This window comes from Vipera berus, assembly GCF_964194415.1.
Source record: "Vipera berus genome assembly, chromosome: 5".
In the NCBI taxonomy this organism is placed as follows: Eukaryota; Metazoa; Chordata; class Lepidosauria; order Squamata; family Viperidae; genus Vipera; species Vipera berus.
Genome location: NC_138207.1, coordinates 11934096 through 11950160, shown reverse-complemented (window position 1 = coordinate 11950160; position 16065 = coordinate 11934096). Strand labels below are relative to the sequence as shown.

Here is a 16065-nt window from a genome sequence, read left to right as displayed (position 1 = left end):
CTCCCTACACCTGCAGCCAATTCAGTAGGATACCATGGTTGGTATGACTGAAAGTTAACAAGAGATCTAAACAGACCAGAAGAGGAACAATGCCCCCATCCGGATCTCAACAAAAGACCATCAAACCAGACTGACCAATGCTGTTTTGGTCCCATGTCAGATCTGAATTCAGACTATCTGGGGATCCAAACTATTTTTTCAACGATGCTCTGCATTTATTACTCCCATCACTTTCTCGACAATCTTCCCTTCAAATATAAAGGTTGCAGAATGGATTATGGTTGCCTAAAATTACTGGAACGAAGGAAAGGCCTCTTCAAAGAGCCTTGGTGGAACAGTGGGCTAATGCCTCCTTAAGTAACACCAGCTGCCTGCAATTAGTGCAGGTTCGCATCCCACCAGGCTCAAGGTTGACTCAGCCTTCCATCCTTCCGAGGTAGGTAAAATGAGGACCCAGATTGTTGGGGGCAATTAAGCTGATTTTGTAATAATGCCACTTGGCGGGGGCCGAAAGCCCTAATAAGCAGGCATTTACATAGAATGAAGGCTATTGCTAAGCACATTGGTTTATGCTTTAAATTGTAAGCCGCCCTGAGTCTTCGGAGAAGGGCAGGATATAAATGGGATTTTAAAAAAAAAGGTGTGTGTGTGTGTTTGTATGTTTTAGCAACTTCAATACATATTTTTAAAAACAAACTGATTTTTTTTGGCTACATATATGAAAAATGCTGTATTTTAATTGCAGGAATGATCTATTCCAGGCAGTGCTTTTTTGTAAAAGAAAAAGGTGCTGGAACTCTCACATGTCATACAACCCGCCTTGCCTACCCTACAAGGTAAAGTAAAAGTAAAGGTTCCCCCGCACATGCATGCTAGTCGTTTCTGACTCTAGGGGCCAGTGCTCATCTCCGTTTCAAAGCCGAAGAGGCGGCGCTTGTCCGAGGACGTCTCCATGGTCATGTGGCCGGCATGACTGGACACCAAAGGTGCACGGAAAGCTGTTACCTTCCCACCGTAGTGGTCCCTATTTTTCTACTTGCATTTTTACATACTTTCAAACTGCTAGGTTGGCAGAAGCTGGGACGAGTAATAGGCGCTCACTCTGTTACGCGGCACTCGGGATTCGACCCGCCAAACTGCTGATCTTCAGATCGACAAGCTCAGCATCCTAACCCACTGAGCCACCGTGTCCTACAAGGTTCCATCCAAAAAAGGTGCCGGAACTCTGTTCTGAGCGCTCTATGCAAAAAAAAAAAAAAGCCCTGATTCCAGGCAACACATGAAACCACCCACCTCCGGTCCGTGGAAAAACCTCTCTCCATGGAACCAGTCCCCAAAAGGTGGGGGGCCACTGATCTATTCAACAGTGCCTGTGACAGTTACAATAGCCTTGTTCTAACCCTCAAACTGTATTAAATATAGTGGCAGAAAAATGGGCAAAAGGGAGAAGAGGAACAACAAATCTCCTGAAACTGAAATGCTTCTCTGAATGAAAATGTCTGGACTTTATGCAACCCTCCCCCACAAAACAGATCATTAATTGTACAGCTGTAGTGCAACTGTCTAAAAAAGCCTATTAAAAAAGGCTACTGTCCCAAACTGAAATCAAATATTAGATCAAACAATACCTTTTAGAAAAGCTTTAAAGCACACCAATTCTAAAGGGGGAGGTGGCTGTTGTTCCAGCCTCATGAACTATAGGACCCTCCACCCACCCATCCCCAATATTTGTAAGCACAGGGCGTCATGCACCATGTACTCTAAACCCCTGAATGTAAAAATTAGTCTGACACAATGTAATACCGTCATCCTATCATTTACATATGCAAGTATTAGCTTGAAGTCATATTGTCTATGGAGATTCTCAATCATCCAGGTCATGGTTGTCCCAAAGGTGCTTTTCAACTGGACTTTTTTGGTTTTTCTTCCTTGAAAATGTTTTGCTTCTGATCCAAGAAACCTCTTGAGAACTAAAAATTGCCTTTTGAAAAGTCGTATTATTTACTTTCACCTTTTACCAAAAATACCCCCTACTTTAATGTGGCTCATTTCCCTATTTTAATTTCAAACTATTTCTCATTCACAGTTTCTGTATTCCCTGAATTGTTAATTACAGATAGTCCTCAGCTTACAACTATTCATTTATTGATGGTTCAAAGTTGCAACTCTGAAAAAAGTGACTTGTGATCATTTTTCATATTTATGATCACTGCAGCATCCCCGCATACGATCAAAATTCAGATAATTAGTAACTGGCAGGTATTTTTCACGGTTCAAGTGTACCAGGATTATGTGACCTTCTTTTGTGACTTTGTGACAAGCAAAGTCAATGGGGAAGCCAGATTCACTTAACAACTGTATTACCAACTTAACTGCAGTAATGGCAAGAAGAAAATGAGGCAAAATTCAACAACTGTCTCACTAAGCAACAGAAATTTTGGGCTTAACTGTGGTTGTAAATCGAGGACTACCTACCGGTATATAACCACAACTCCACCCAATCCTAGATTTGGAACTACCATGAATATAACAGGATTGCTGTGTTTTACGCTCCCGATTTCACGATGCCATTCTCTATCTCTAATATAGTATCTTCCCAGAACTCATCAAAACATCTTTGATTGCAAAGTATTCTTTTCTTTGGTCTTTCAAAGGAAGCTACTCCTAAACATTAGCTGGAAAAAAAATAGTCGCTTCTAAAAGTTCTCTGAAATAGTCAAGTATGCTATCTTTCTAGAGCACAGGTCTGCAACCCGTGGCTCTGGAGCCGCATGCGGCTCTTTCAGCCATCTCCTGTGGCTCCCAGTCCTCTGCCATGTGCAGTCCAAAAAAAAAAGTGGGACTAAAAAAGTTCAACCAATCAATTCAAATATGCAGGGTAGGTGCATATCTCGCCTTGGCTCCACTCTTCAGTCAAACCCTGTTCTGGCACATGCGCACACATTTTTTTGTGGCTCCCAGTTTTTCCTTTTGTGAGGGAACCGGTTCCGAGTGGCTCTTTCACTGTTTCAGGTTGCTGACCCCTGTTCTAGAGGAAGAATACAGCATAATCAAGATGGAAATGCTCATTCTCTTCTGCTGGATTTTAGGTATTGGGGCTTTTTAAAAGAAAAAGGCCACTGTGACCACCTAAATATCTATGACATACCAATTTCTTATTTACTATAGTACTATTTCTGTTACTTGGTTATTATTCCCCTTCTTTTGGATCAAAGTACTGCTTTAATTTATATTACTACCAATTCTATTAGGTACCAAAGCATTCACTCATTAGACATGTAAGTGTAGTATAAAGTTTTTAATAAATGAAATACTGAGATACCTCTAGGTGGGAAGATCTTGGGAGCAAGGAAGCCAATCTGAATGGCGTCACTAAATATTTATATCAATTTAGGAGGATATTCTAACTTCAGAAAACCCTTATGTGCAGAATGGCCTGCTGTGACTCAGCATGGATGCAACACACATAACAGACAAGAATGTCATTCTCCACATGAATGATGAGTGCAATATTTTAAGCATCAATATGACCCAAAATTTCATGGTGCAAATACATCTTTCCATATTTAACCAGTTTGCAACAAGCTGTAATAACACTATTACTGAAATTAAAATGTGTTGAAGCTATAAAAAACCCCATCAAATTACTAGGGTTATGAGATAGTTGCTCATTTTTTATGTATTTTTATTGGAAAATAGTAGTTACAGTCTAGCTTTAAATCCTGCAAAGCAAAACACAACCCAAAACTTTAAGAAAGGAAAAGGGCCGTGTAATCTTAATAAACATTTTATCTCTATTATACACAACAGACATATTCTCTTTTTTATTGTATCACTGTTACTGTTTGCCATAAAATTGTTTTCAAAAATATAAAAACTAGAAAAATTAAGCATCCTAAAAATATTACCCACAACTTGATGGTTCATATGTAATTCAAATGTAACTGAGATACGAGGGTTTTTTTAATATGACAGATTTCCAAGATTTTTTAAAACTTAACATTCCAAATATTTTCCATCCAAGAGTACGAGAAATCTGTGTTACATAATTCAACGGGTTATCGGTACTTTTAATGAAATACAACAATCTTGGTTAAACTTCACAGATGCAAGCCAGCCCATATACCTCAAGGTTGGCCGCAAGCCTCATAGAAATGCTTTGATTTTTCAGTAAAGATAATTTCACACATACCACCACCATTGTTGTATTGCAGTCATTTCTACAAATGGGGTAAAGTCAGAAAACATACACTGCACATACAGTAGTTGACTGTTAAGCGTGTAGCAACCATCTAGCATTTCAAAGCCAGTATTTCTGCAGATGGGGGTCCACTCTGCCTAGTCAACCTCTACTCTTAACACAGACCACTGTCTTACACACCTCGTTGTGATCCAGCATTCAGCTATTAAAAAGGCTCAAGATGGCACAGCAAGCCAGATTGCTCACACCCAAGCCATGTCAAGCTGATTCAATACTGGTAGGCTCCAATACTCTTTTCAGTCACACTTCAAACAATTACAGCAAACACAAGTTTTGCAATTCTCCCTTTTTAACCGTTTACTCGATAGAGACCAGGCTACGTTTTTTCCTGGGAAAAAGGGATGGATAATGCTTTAACGCCTTGGGAACAGGATGACAGACAAAAGGAACAAGCCAGGGCAAACACACAAGGGAACCAGTGTTGCACTGATGATAGTTTAATTCCCAATTCCCTCCTTCTCTCCACGAGGTTATCCCAAAGTCCTAAAGACACACAGCTCACACTGCCTCTCCACTTAAGGCTTTTCACAAACCCGCACACCACAACCCTGCGCCAGCCTCTTCTTGGGACCGACAGTCGACTCCCTCCTGTGTGCTCGGCAAAGGCGAGGCAGCCGTTTATTACTAACCACCACCACCACCCTTCCCACAGCAACAAGTCTTGCCAAATGTCCCTCGGCCACTTCCCAGACACACAACAACCCCGAGAGGTAGGCTTGAGGGGGGGGGGGTGAAAGGCTTGAACTTTTTCTCCATCCGGGGATAACTCGGCCTTTGAACCCAGAGTTGACCCGCGTTTGGGGGGAAGGGGGAGGTCGCTTCTCATTCTCACGTGCACACCCCTCCCCCGGGACCCCTCAAACGCGGGTTTTGTCCCCTTATAAGCCCGCCTTTCCCTCCTCCCCACCTCTAATGAACTAAAACCGCCCATTATCTCCACCCAACATAAGGAAGGGGTGGGCGCGCGCTGGCCGGGAAGGATAGGAGTTGTAGTCCAACCTAAGAGCCAAGGGAGTTGCCGAGAGGCTCGTGGGGGCCTCTTCCCACCCCACCCGCCCCACAGAGAGGGGCGCCGCCGGTCCGCTTTTTCCCCCAAGCCCCCCCCACACCCCGGCTGAAAAAAAAGGGGGCAGGAAGGGGGCCCTTGCCCTCAGAGAAGCGTACCCACGACTCCCAGGGCCGAGCAGGGCCGCAGTTCCTCCCCGACCTACCTCGCCCACCTCACCGAAAGGAAGACGGAGGGCGCCGAGATCCGAGCAGGCCAGTCCAGGCCTCCCACCGCCAAACCCGAAGCCAGAGGAAAGGGAAGGGAAGGGAAGGGAAGGGGCGCGGCCGGGCGCCTGTCTGTCACCGCGTCGTGCCCGCCCCCCGCCGCCGAAAGAGCCAATCGAAACACCGCCCGCGGCTACAACTTTTAAGGCGCCGTGTCCGCCTCCCTTCCCGTTGCTCGTCACTACTACGCGGGGTGGTACCGCCCAGCCTCGCTGTTTGCGATCTTTAGGCGCGCCTCCCCCTTCCCTCCACACCCCCCCCCGCGGTGTGGCTCCTAATGGAACGCGCCGCTGAGCGGGACAAAGAGCCGAAAGGGACGCCCGTCTCTTCTGCGACCCCGCCCGGCCTCGCCAAAGCGTGGAAGAAAAAAAAAGAGGCTGGGCTGGGCGATCCACACTGCCTGGTGCAGGGGTCTTCAAACTTGGCCCTTTCATGACTTGTGGACTTCAACTCCCAGAATTCCTCAGCCAGGCGGGGGGGTGGGAAGAGGCACACTGGCTGAGGAATTCTGGGAGTTGAAGTCCACAAGTCATGAAAGGGCCAAGTTTGAAGACCCCTGGGTGGGTCAGGTAGCCGGGCTCCCTTCCTGCCGTCCGAAAGGTTTCTGAATCACTTTAAACACCGGGTCGGGGTACTAATGCGATGGCGTCTTTTATTAGTAATGCTAATCGTGCATTTATTTTATTTGTTATACGCCAATATGATAACTCTGTACGTGCCGCTGCTCTCCCGGAGACCGTTAACAGTGGGTCGCAAAATAAGATTTAAGCACAAACTAGAGATCTATTGTGCTAGATGGTAAGGAATGCAACAACCTTTCATCTCGCGCCACGCACTGACTTAAGCCAAAATGTGATTTGTGCAAACACGGCTGATTGTCATTTATTCCATAAGCCATGGATAAACAACCCATGGTTTAATATGGATTTACCGTGCTAATAAAACTTCTTTCTCAGCCCAACTGCTACGTTTGCTTTCTGTAGGTGCACAGAACTGGGGCATTAAATGGTTAGTCGAAACATTTAGATCAGTATAAAAAGTCTTACCATGATTAACAAAACAAATTTATATATTAAATTGTAATTATGTAAGCTTTGCTATTTCCTATATGAGAAGAAGAAATGCTTTTTTTGACTCATTTGCTAGAAAAATCATAGCAAAGCAGCCTATCTTTTAAAAATAATTCAATTTCTCATACGCAAAAATATAGTGGCTATATAAAGGTGTGTAAAAGAAGAGGAGATGGGATCACAGATGAATGGAGGCTGATTACTAATAAAAAATATATTGAAGTCGTTTGCCGAGGATTGAATTGCAAAACAATTATATAAAGGAAGACGTTAGAAGGAAAAGAAAAAACAAAGTCATCGTTGGATAGAGCCAACAAGGTCTTCAAAAAGAAAATGGTGAGGAAGTTTGAACAAAATGAAATTGTTTAGACATATTGCAAAGAGAAACATATGGAAATGTCCCTTCATAAAAGTGAAGGAGAATAAGGAAAGACATTTATTCTAGTACCTATTCTGGTTCCCTGATTATTAAACATCTTAGTGAGCACTGGCTTAGGCTTCCAACAATTATCAAGAATATGGGCTTATTGCAAACAAATCATTTACTATTTTGACAGTTGATATAAATAGTCCTCGACTTATGACCACAATTGAGCCCAAAATTTCTATTGCTAAGCGAGAGAGTTGTTAAGTGAATTTTGACCATTTTACAACCTTTCTTGCCACAGTGGTTAAGCAGATCCCTGAAGTTGTTAAGTTAGTAACACAGTTGTTAAGTGAATCGAACTTCCCCATTGACTTTGCTTATCAGAAGGTCGCAAAAGGGGATCACATGACTTCGGGACACTGCGACCGTCATAAATATGAGCTAGTTCCCAAGCATCTGAATTTTGATCATGTGACCCTGGGCACGCTCAAATTGTACGTGTGAAAAAATGGTCATAAGTCACTTTTTTCAGAGCCATTGCAATTTCAGTCACTAAATGAATTCTTGTAACTCGAGAACTACCTGTAGCTTAATAGATTGGTGGAATTCTATAGATGCAGTAGATTTTAACCTCAGCAAAGCATTTGGCAAAGCCTCTCCTACCATTAATAAAGTGGTAGAATATTGGCTAGGCTAGATGACATAGCTATTAAATAGATTCATTGCTGGATGAAAATGAGCTCTATTATGTGCAAAGCACTGTTCTTGGCCGGTGCAGTTTTATCACTGATCTGGATAAAGGGGGTCAGGGGAAGATCACAAAATTGGCAGAGAGGACATAAGTGGGAGTAGTGGCTAATGCGTAGGAAGATAGAAGGTTCAAAGTCCTGCATCTGAGATTTGGTTTGAAAAGAAGCCTGAAGTGTGATGCAAGTGCTAAAAAGGCAAATGCGATTTTGATATATATTAATAAGCACAGAATCCAGATCGTGGGAAATAAACATTTCGTTCTAATCTGCCTTGGTTGGGACCCACTTTGGAATACTGAGCCAAATTCGGGGCATTGCAGCCTAAAACAGACATCAATAAACTAGAAAAAGTTCGGAGGAGGGCTATCTGGAAAAGTCCAATGAGAAATAGTTTTTTTAAAAATTGCAGAAGACAACTGAAGAGAGATGTAGTGGTCTTAAGTTTTTAGACATCTAAAAGACTTTTGTTAAGGAAGATCTGGACTTGTTCTTTGTATCCATTTTGGCAAAGCTAATAGAACAAAACTACAGAGAAGCAGATTCAAGCTGATATGAGAATTAATAAAATTGTGTATTTTTTATTTAATAGATGTATATAGCTTGTTTCTTAGTCCTGTCTCTACTGAAAGAGTGTAAAAATATGATGTCCTTCTTAGGAATCTAACCAGGTGTATCTCCAAACTTGGAGACTCTTAAGACTTTGGACTTCAATTCCCAGAATTCCATAGCCAGTATGGCTGACTGAGAAATTCTGGGAGTTGAAGTCCACAAGTCTTAAAAGTTGCCACGTTTAGAGACCTCTGATCTAACCCACTAAAGTTAAATAGGAATTTTACTTGTTAGTAGGGTAAGTTACATGGTTACATTATCTGGGAGCCTTACTGAATTAAAATTGGACTTCTGCAAAAGTTCGTAAGGTCATATTAGATTGTGTATGTTTTTACTGCAGAATACATTACTGCAGAATACATCTGCAGTAAATATTTAACAAAATCATGACAAATGGGTTATCTGCAAAGGATAAAGCTACACCCATACTGTACAGCATTATGCATATACTTTTGGGGCAGTTGGTAACCTGATAAAATCCGACTTCATCATGTGGAATGAAATTAATCAAGCCTAGAGTTGCACACATGGAGACTTGTATTTAATGTGTTGCATAGTGTGTGGCACCATGCCCAATGTCAACAGAACTGAGAGAACCAGCCAAACTTTGCCTGCCACTCGTTGCCCTATGCATGGTGGAACGTGTTAATAGAGATTAAGAGTGTACAAATGTTTGATTTAGGCAGAGCACTCATTGGTCCATCAAAAGGCAGGCATAATCAACCACAAAGGGAATAAGTGTTTTTAATCAGCTGCTGTACAATTTTGCACGTTTACTTGGATGCAAGGCCCATTTATTGCTGTGGCCTAAAATTGAAGCATTTGTGTAAGGTGCACTTCTCCACCAAACTCATAAAAGTATTACTTAAGTGTCAGGCACATAAACTAAGCCTTACCCATCTCAGAAAAACTGTTTTCATGATAAAGAGGAGGTAGGTAGGTACAGTGCCGTAACTTCTTTGAAACAAAAATCATCTCTACTATTCTCATGGTGGAGATTACTCACAAATTAAAACCCGAGTTTACAAAACAATAGTAAAAAAAATAAGTGGATATAAGAAATCCATACACCCGTTAAAATGCTAGCTTTTTGAGATGCAAAAAGTCAGACCAAGATAAATCACTTCAGAATTTCCACCTTTAATATTTTTTATTTATTTATTTATTTTATTTTAATTCCATTTATATCCCGCCCTTCTCCGAAGACTCAGGGCGGCTTACAAGCTTAGCAGTAGCCTTCATTCTATGTATATGCCTGCTTATTAGGGCTTTCATACACCCCCCCAAGTGGCATTATTACAAAGTCAGCTTAATTGCCCCCAACAATCTGGGTCCTCATTTTACCTACCTCGGAAGGATGGAAGGCTGAGTCAACCTTGAGCCTGGTGGGATGCGAACCTGCACTAATTGCAGGCAGCTGGTGTTACTTAAGGAGGCATTAGCCCACTGCTCCACCAAGGCTAAAATATAAGTTGTACAATTCAGTTGAAACAAAAACCTGAAAGCTTTTAAGGGGGAAATAATTCTATGTGTACACACCCTTAAACTAATACTTTGTTGAAGCATCTTTTGATTTTATGACAGCCTACAGCAGGCATGTCAAACTGCCGGCCTACAGGCCGGATGCGTCATGCTGAAACCGCGCAATGAGGAAAAAGTCCTGAGACTTCGCGAGTTTGACATGCCTGGCCTACAGTCTTTTGGGATAGGAGCCTATCAGCAATGCACATCTTGCCGTGGGAATCTTTGCTCACTTCTTCCTTGCAAAAGTGCTCCAAGTCTGTCAGATTGCGAGGACATCTTCTGGGCACAGCCCTCTTCAGGTCACCCCACAGATTTTCAATTGTATTCAAGTCTGGGCTCTGGCTGGACCATTCCATAACTTTTGATCTTCTTCTGGTGAAGCCGTTCTTTTGATGCTTTGTAGGTATGCTTTGGGTCACTGTCACATTGAAAGGTAAAATTCTTCTTCATCTGCAGCATTTTAGCAGAGGCCTGAAGGTTTTGTGCCAAAGTTGACTGATACTTGGAACTGTTCATAATTCTCTCCACCTTGACTAAAACACCAATTCAGCTGAAAAGCAGCCCCAAAGCATAATGCTGACACCACCATGCTTCACTGTGTTTATGGCGTATGTTTGGTGATGTGCAGTGTTGTTTTTGCACCATACTTTTTTGAATTATGGCCAAAAAGTTCAACTTTGGTCTCATCTAGCACATTTCCCCACATGCTTTTGTCAGACCTGATGTAGGTTTTTGCAAAACGTAGGCGGGCCTGGATGTTTTTCTTCATACGAAAAGGCTTCTGTCTTGCTACCCTACCCCGCAGCCCAGACATATGAAGAATCAGGGCTTTTTTTATCATAGAATGCTCAGAACGGAGTTCCGGCACCTTTTTTGGATGGAACCTTGTAGGATAGGCAAGGCGGGTTGTATGACGTGTGAGTTCCGGCACCTTTTTCTTTTACAAAAAAAGCACTGTGAAGAATACAGGAGATAGTTGTTGTATGTAGTACACAACCAGTACTTGCCGGAACTTCCTGCAGCTCCTTTAATGTTGCTTTAGGCCTCTTGGCAGTTTCTTGGACCAGTGTTCTTGTTTCTTCATTAAGTTTGGAAGGATATCCAGTTCCAAAAACTGTTGTGCCATATTTCCTCCACTTGTTGATGACTGTCTTCACCATATTAAGAGACTGGACAATCACCTGTCTGAGATGGTGTAGGTTCTCCTGCTTAAGCGGGGGGGGGGGGGGCTGGACTAGAAGACCTCCAAGGTCCCTTCCTGCTCTATTCTAAATTCTATTCTATTCTATATCTAATGTCTTGTATTTTTTTTGTATCCTTCTTCTGATACCTTCAAATAATGAGATCCCTTTGATGCGTTGTAAGCTTTTTGCAGACCACGGCTTCTGCTGTAAGAGGCAACTGAACGAATATCAGAAAATTCCTACTTCCACAGCTGAACATTATATGGGCATGATCAGTCATTTTAACTGATGGCAGGTGTGCACTATTTAACATCAATTTGAATGTGATTGGTTAATTCTGAACACAGCCTTACTTATAAGAGGGTTTGCACATTTATGCAACTACATTATTGTACATTTTTACTCTTATTTTCCGCATGAAAGATTTCAGGTTTTTTCCATTGAACTGTTCAACTTAACGGTGGGAAAAAAAATCCTGAAGTTATTTATCTTGGTCTGATTTTTTTTTCCCCACATCTCAAAAACCTGACGTTTTAATGCTTGTGTAGTCTTTTTATGTCCACTGTATTGCTCCATGAAATATGGCAGAAAATGTTTTAAATTTGTCTACATGCTACAGTCGAATGCTTCAAAAAACCACCATAGAGCTAAACGTATTCTGTTCAATCTTATAAGAGGTTTGGTCTTGATACATCAAAATCAGTTGCAACATCCAAAATGCATCATAGATCTTTTATAGGACTGTTTTCTAAGAAGAATAAAAAAATGGGAAAACTGATAAAACAATCAGGATCCATATTTAACAAAGAAGGACTGACAACTTTATAGATAAGGTGAATTGGCTCATATAAGGGCTCTGACTCAGGTACTGTTTTGAAATAAATTAAGCAAGATAAATAAATGCTATTTCCTGAAACTCCCAGAACTATGCTTTGAGGGTCCACAAGCACTACCTGCTTCTTGCATAAAACAAGAATTACCTGGGAAGGCCTTGAGATCCGTTAGCATTTTTAATACATAATAGTAAGAGTTTTCTCCTTGCTTTTCTTCTATCATTACACTGTATGCGACGAGGAAGACTAACCTTTTTATTGGCAAAGCTTCAAGTAAGACTTAATAAACTCCATCTAGCTTGCATTCCATATTCTCTGGAACCAAGATGGCAGAAATGGCTGCTCTCACGCTAGGAGTAACTTGATAAGACTATACTGCACAGCGCCTTTTGCTGCATCATTTCTGCCAGAAGTGGTGAGAATGGCACCATATTGTCTGCAAACATCTCTGCATTTTGGAAAACAGGACTGTTGGGTTGGGACTATTTGCTTATCCATCTGTGGGCAACAAATCCATCCATTCACTAGAATAATTTGCCTTAGAAGCCAATACATAGCTGATGCAAATTGTATTTGCCATAATTTTCACACCTGAACTAAGTACTAAAACAGGGGAGATCAACAAATAAAAATGCATACTAGAGTACAAGAGTTTTGGGTCTAACGTTCCTAGAACGCTAACAAGATTCTCCTTCCAGGTGGCAAACCAGTGAACATCTTTTAAATCACTCTAGTAGGGAAAATGACAGAATGCAAGCACAAAATGTTGGGAGAACTAATGTCAAAGTGCTACCAACAGGGCTGGCAAATTACTGTATTGTCATTTCATTTTAATAGCTCCGATCGCCACAAAATGTTCGGCAGCCCACCGATCCAATTCTACAGCTAGCTAGCCTAAGAGCCACCTGCAAATGCAACCAACAGATGGAAAGAAAGTATTCGCTTTCAATTCTCCGTTTCGAGACAAGAGAGAAAAGATTCGACATTTGGGAAGGGAGAGAATTCCAGAACATGGGTGAATGCGGACGTCCCACCCTGATTTTGTGCGCTACGCCGCCCCAACTCGCAGGCAGGCACCTGTTGGCTTTGATTTCTCCTCTTTCTCCGGTCCAGCCCGAGTGAGCTTTTTTTTCCCCAGATTACCACCTCGATCCCGGAATGCCCCCCCCTCCCTCCCTCCCTCCCTCCCCAAAAACGGACGGGAAGCAATGCTGTGCACTGATGGAAACGAGCACGTTCAAGACACGCCGGACAAGTTGCAGAGCGGAGAAATTAGGCCAGATTCGGATAATTTAAATAAATAAATAAAGAAAGAAAGAAATTGGGGGGGGAGAGGAGAAGAGGAGAGGAGAGGAGAGGAGAGGAGAGAAGAGAAGAGAGAAGGGAGGAGAGGAGAGGAGAGAAGAGAAGAGAAGAGAAGAGAGAAGGGAGGAGAGGAGAGGAGAGGAGAGGAGAGGAGAGGAGAGGAGAGAAGAGGAGAGAGAAGGGAGGAGAGGAGAGGAGAGAAGAGAAGAAAGAGAGAAGGGAGGAGAGGAGAGGAGAGAAGAGAAGAGAGAAGGGAGGAGAGGAGAGAAGAGAAGAGAGAAGGGAGGAGAGGAGAGGAGAGGAGAGGAGAGGAGAGGAGAGAAGAGAAGAGAAGAGAAGAGAAGAGAAGAGAAGAGAAGAGAAGAGAAGAGAAGAGAAGAGAAGAGAAGAGAAGAGAAGAGAAGAGAAGAGAAGAGAAGAGAAGAGAAGAGAAGAGAAAAGAGAGAGGCAGAACCTCAACGTCTGAAACCTAGCCGGTTTCTGACCCGGGAGATCGCAGCCACTTGTAAGCAGGAACTTGTCAAGCGAAGTGTGTGTGTGTGGGGGGGGGTTGTCTGCCTTTCTCCTCCTGGTACAATTTAAAAGCCGGGAGCCGCAAAATAGGCTTGTGCCGGGACTCCCCAGCCGCAATTTGAAACAGGTGCCCCGGCTGGAGGCAGGACCGGGTCCACCCCTCCCTTGCGGCAGAGAGCCGTCGCCACGCCCACCCGGCCTCTCCGATCCGCCCCTGGGATTTCCGCGAAACGCCGCCGGCTGCGCAGAAAGTCCGGGCGAGGCGGGAGGGACGCGGAGGAGGGGAGGGGGGGTGTCGGGGCGCCCCCCCCTCCCCTCCCCTCCTCTGCCTCCCCCCCCCCCCAAAAAAAGCGCCTGGCAAGCCGCTTGGCTGGCTGCACGCCTCCGCCCCACCCCGAAACAACCGCGCGGTCAGAACGCGAACAGATCGGGGATCTTGGGGAGGGGGGGGGTTTCCCATCAGAAAAAAAAATATCCTAATTTTTTAAAAATAAATAAATAAAAATAAAAATAATTAAAAATAAAAAAATGGCCGTAGGCAGACTTTGGGCTACGTGCTGCGACCGTCTCTTTTGTTTCAGAGGAGGAAACGGTGGCCAATTGGCCCTGGATCCCCACCTTTTTTTTTGTCCTCCTCCCGCTGGGTTTTTTTTCTCTCTCTCTTTTTTTCTTTCCTCTGGATCTGGCTGCAACGTGGGTGGATTATTTTTTTTTTCCCCGGGGCAAGGAAAAAGACGCCCCTGGCTTTCCAACTGGAGCGACGCCGACCCGGAATCGGCAGCGGCTGGGGAAGAAGGGGTTGCCTTTTAGAAGTGCCGCGCGCCTCTTTCTCACGACCGAGGAGCTCCGCGCACACAACACGCTACTTGCGATTTCTCCCCGGCGCCGTCCGTGCCTTCTTCCTTCTGCCGCGCGTTTTGGCAAGGCTTCTGGCTCGGAATGTCACAACACAAATGCGTCCATTGTGCCTTTCGAGCGCTCCGGAGCCTCGCTTGAACTAGATCCCCTTCTTTTCTCCCACTTCCCTCGTGTGCTCATCCAACGTGATGGACAGTTGCTATGGTTTCGCGGCTCTGACGTCAAAGACATTAAAGAGAGACCGGGTGGGGGGGGGGAGAAGAGGACGCGCGTTTCTCACTGCTGGGGTAACTCGTAAAGAGCGAGGATTTCTTCTCCAGCTGAGTCTGGCAGGGCGTAGTCCAAAGTCTCCCAGCTTTGTGTAATTAGGGTGGGTGAATTGCTCCAGAAATCTGAAAGCTTTTCTCTGGGTCTCTAAAAGAAAGGAGAGAAGAAGGAAAAAAAATCCTCTTTTTGCAAAGGGGTAAAGGATCTGGGGGTGTGCACAGAATAATAGTGCAAAGGTTTTATTAATTACTCGGTGCATATCCTGCACAGAGTAATACTGCAAAGATTTTATTAATTACTCTGTGCATTTCCTGCAGGTAAGCACCTACTAAGCAAGTCCAGTTATAATTAAATGCCTGCTTCTATACCCTCCTTGCTTTGTAGCAGGAAACTGAAGGTGGTTGTGTTCTAAGCTAGCTTTTCCCTACACCTCCATCACCAACTGGCTAGCTGTACCGAGCGCCCGTTTTTGTGTGAATTAAATAAATGGGTAAAGAGAAGAAACTGTGGTTTAGAAAACTGGTCAGCCAGAGAGGTTCAGAAAGCTTAGCGGACAGGAAGACGTAGGGCCTTTGCCTACAGAGGCAAAAGTATCTTTGGGGAAGCAAAACATAGTTGTGTAAATATGGATAAAGGTCCCTTGCAAAAGAGCATTAAGTTTCCGAGGTTTATTTCATCACAATGCCCTCAAAAAAAAAAGAATCATGATTTATTTATTTTTCAAATTTATTTGCCTTCTGGAGCCATAAATCTTCCCTGACAGTAAGTGTGGTTAGGCTGGGTATCTGAAGTAGCTTATCAAGAAACAGCTGGTGGGTTCATGATGTTCTGAGCTTGGTTGTTACCAGCCATTGGAAACACCCAGATTAGCCGGAAACAGTGCTTAATAAACAACCAGGGACAAAAACAATACTATAATCAAAGAACTCTCAAAGAAGAAGCAGCTAAGACTGGCAGGATAAACCACCACATGTAAACAGCAAGCAAACTTCATTTGTCCTGGCACTGATGATGCTACTTAGCCTGGTAGATGAAGTGTCTGCAGGAAGACAAATCCACTGCAAAGAACACCAAGAGTTGCATTATTCAATCCTGAGCTACATGTATTCTTCACAACAGTTGTTCAACTTACAGTCATTTACGAGACCATTTGAAGTTACAACAGACCCTCGGAAAGGGACTTATGACTTGGCTTTGAAGTTCCAGCGTCATGTCCCCTGTGGTCTCATGATCACAGTTTGGGGACTTGGCAA

The 16065-nt window shown here is 43.5% G+C and overlaps 1 protein-coding gene across 6 annotated transcripts in view; it reads right to left on the bottom strand.

Annotated features, from left to right (window-relative positions):
* GNB4 (G protein subunit beta 4) overlaps positions 1-14725 on the bottom strand; it is a 44325-nt gene extending 29600 nt beyond the window's left edge. For 2 of the 6 annotated variants that reach the window (XM_081329903.1, XM_081329902.1), the window contains exon 1: positions 14306-14725. The gene's annotated coding sequence lies outside the window, so the exon portion shown is untranslated. Of the gene's footprint in view, positions 1-5425; positions 5607-14305 lie in introns of those variants that run through there. The other 4 variants (XM_081329904.1, XM_081329906.1, XM_081329905.1 and 1 more) reach the window with 4 other exon arrangements.
* Between the last annotated feature and the right edge of the window lie 1340 nt (positions 14726-16065).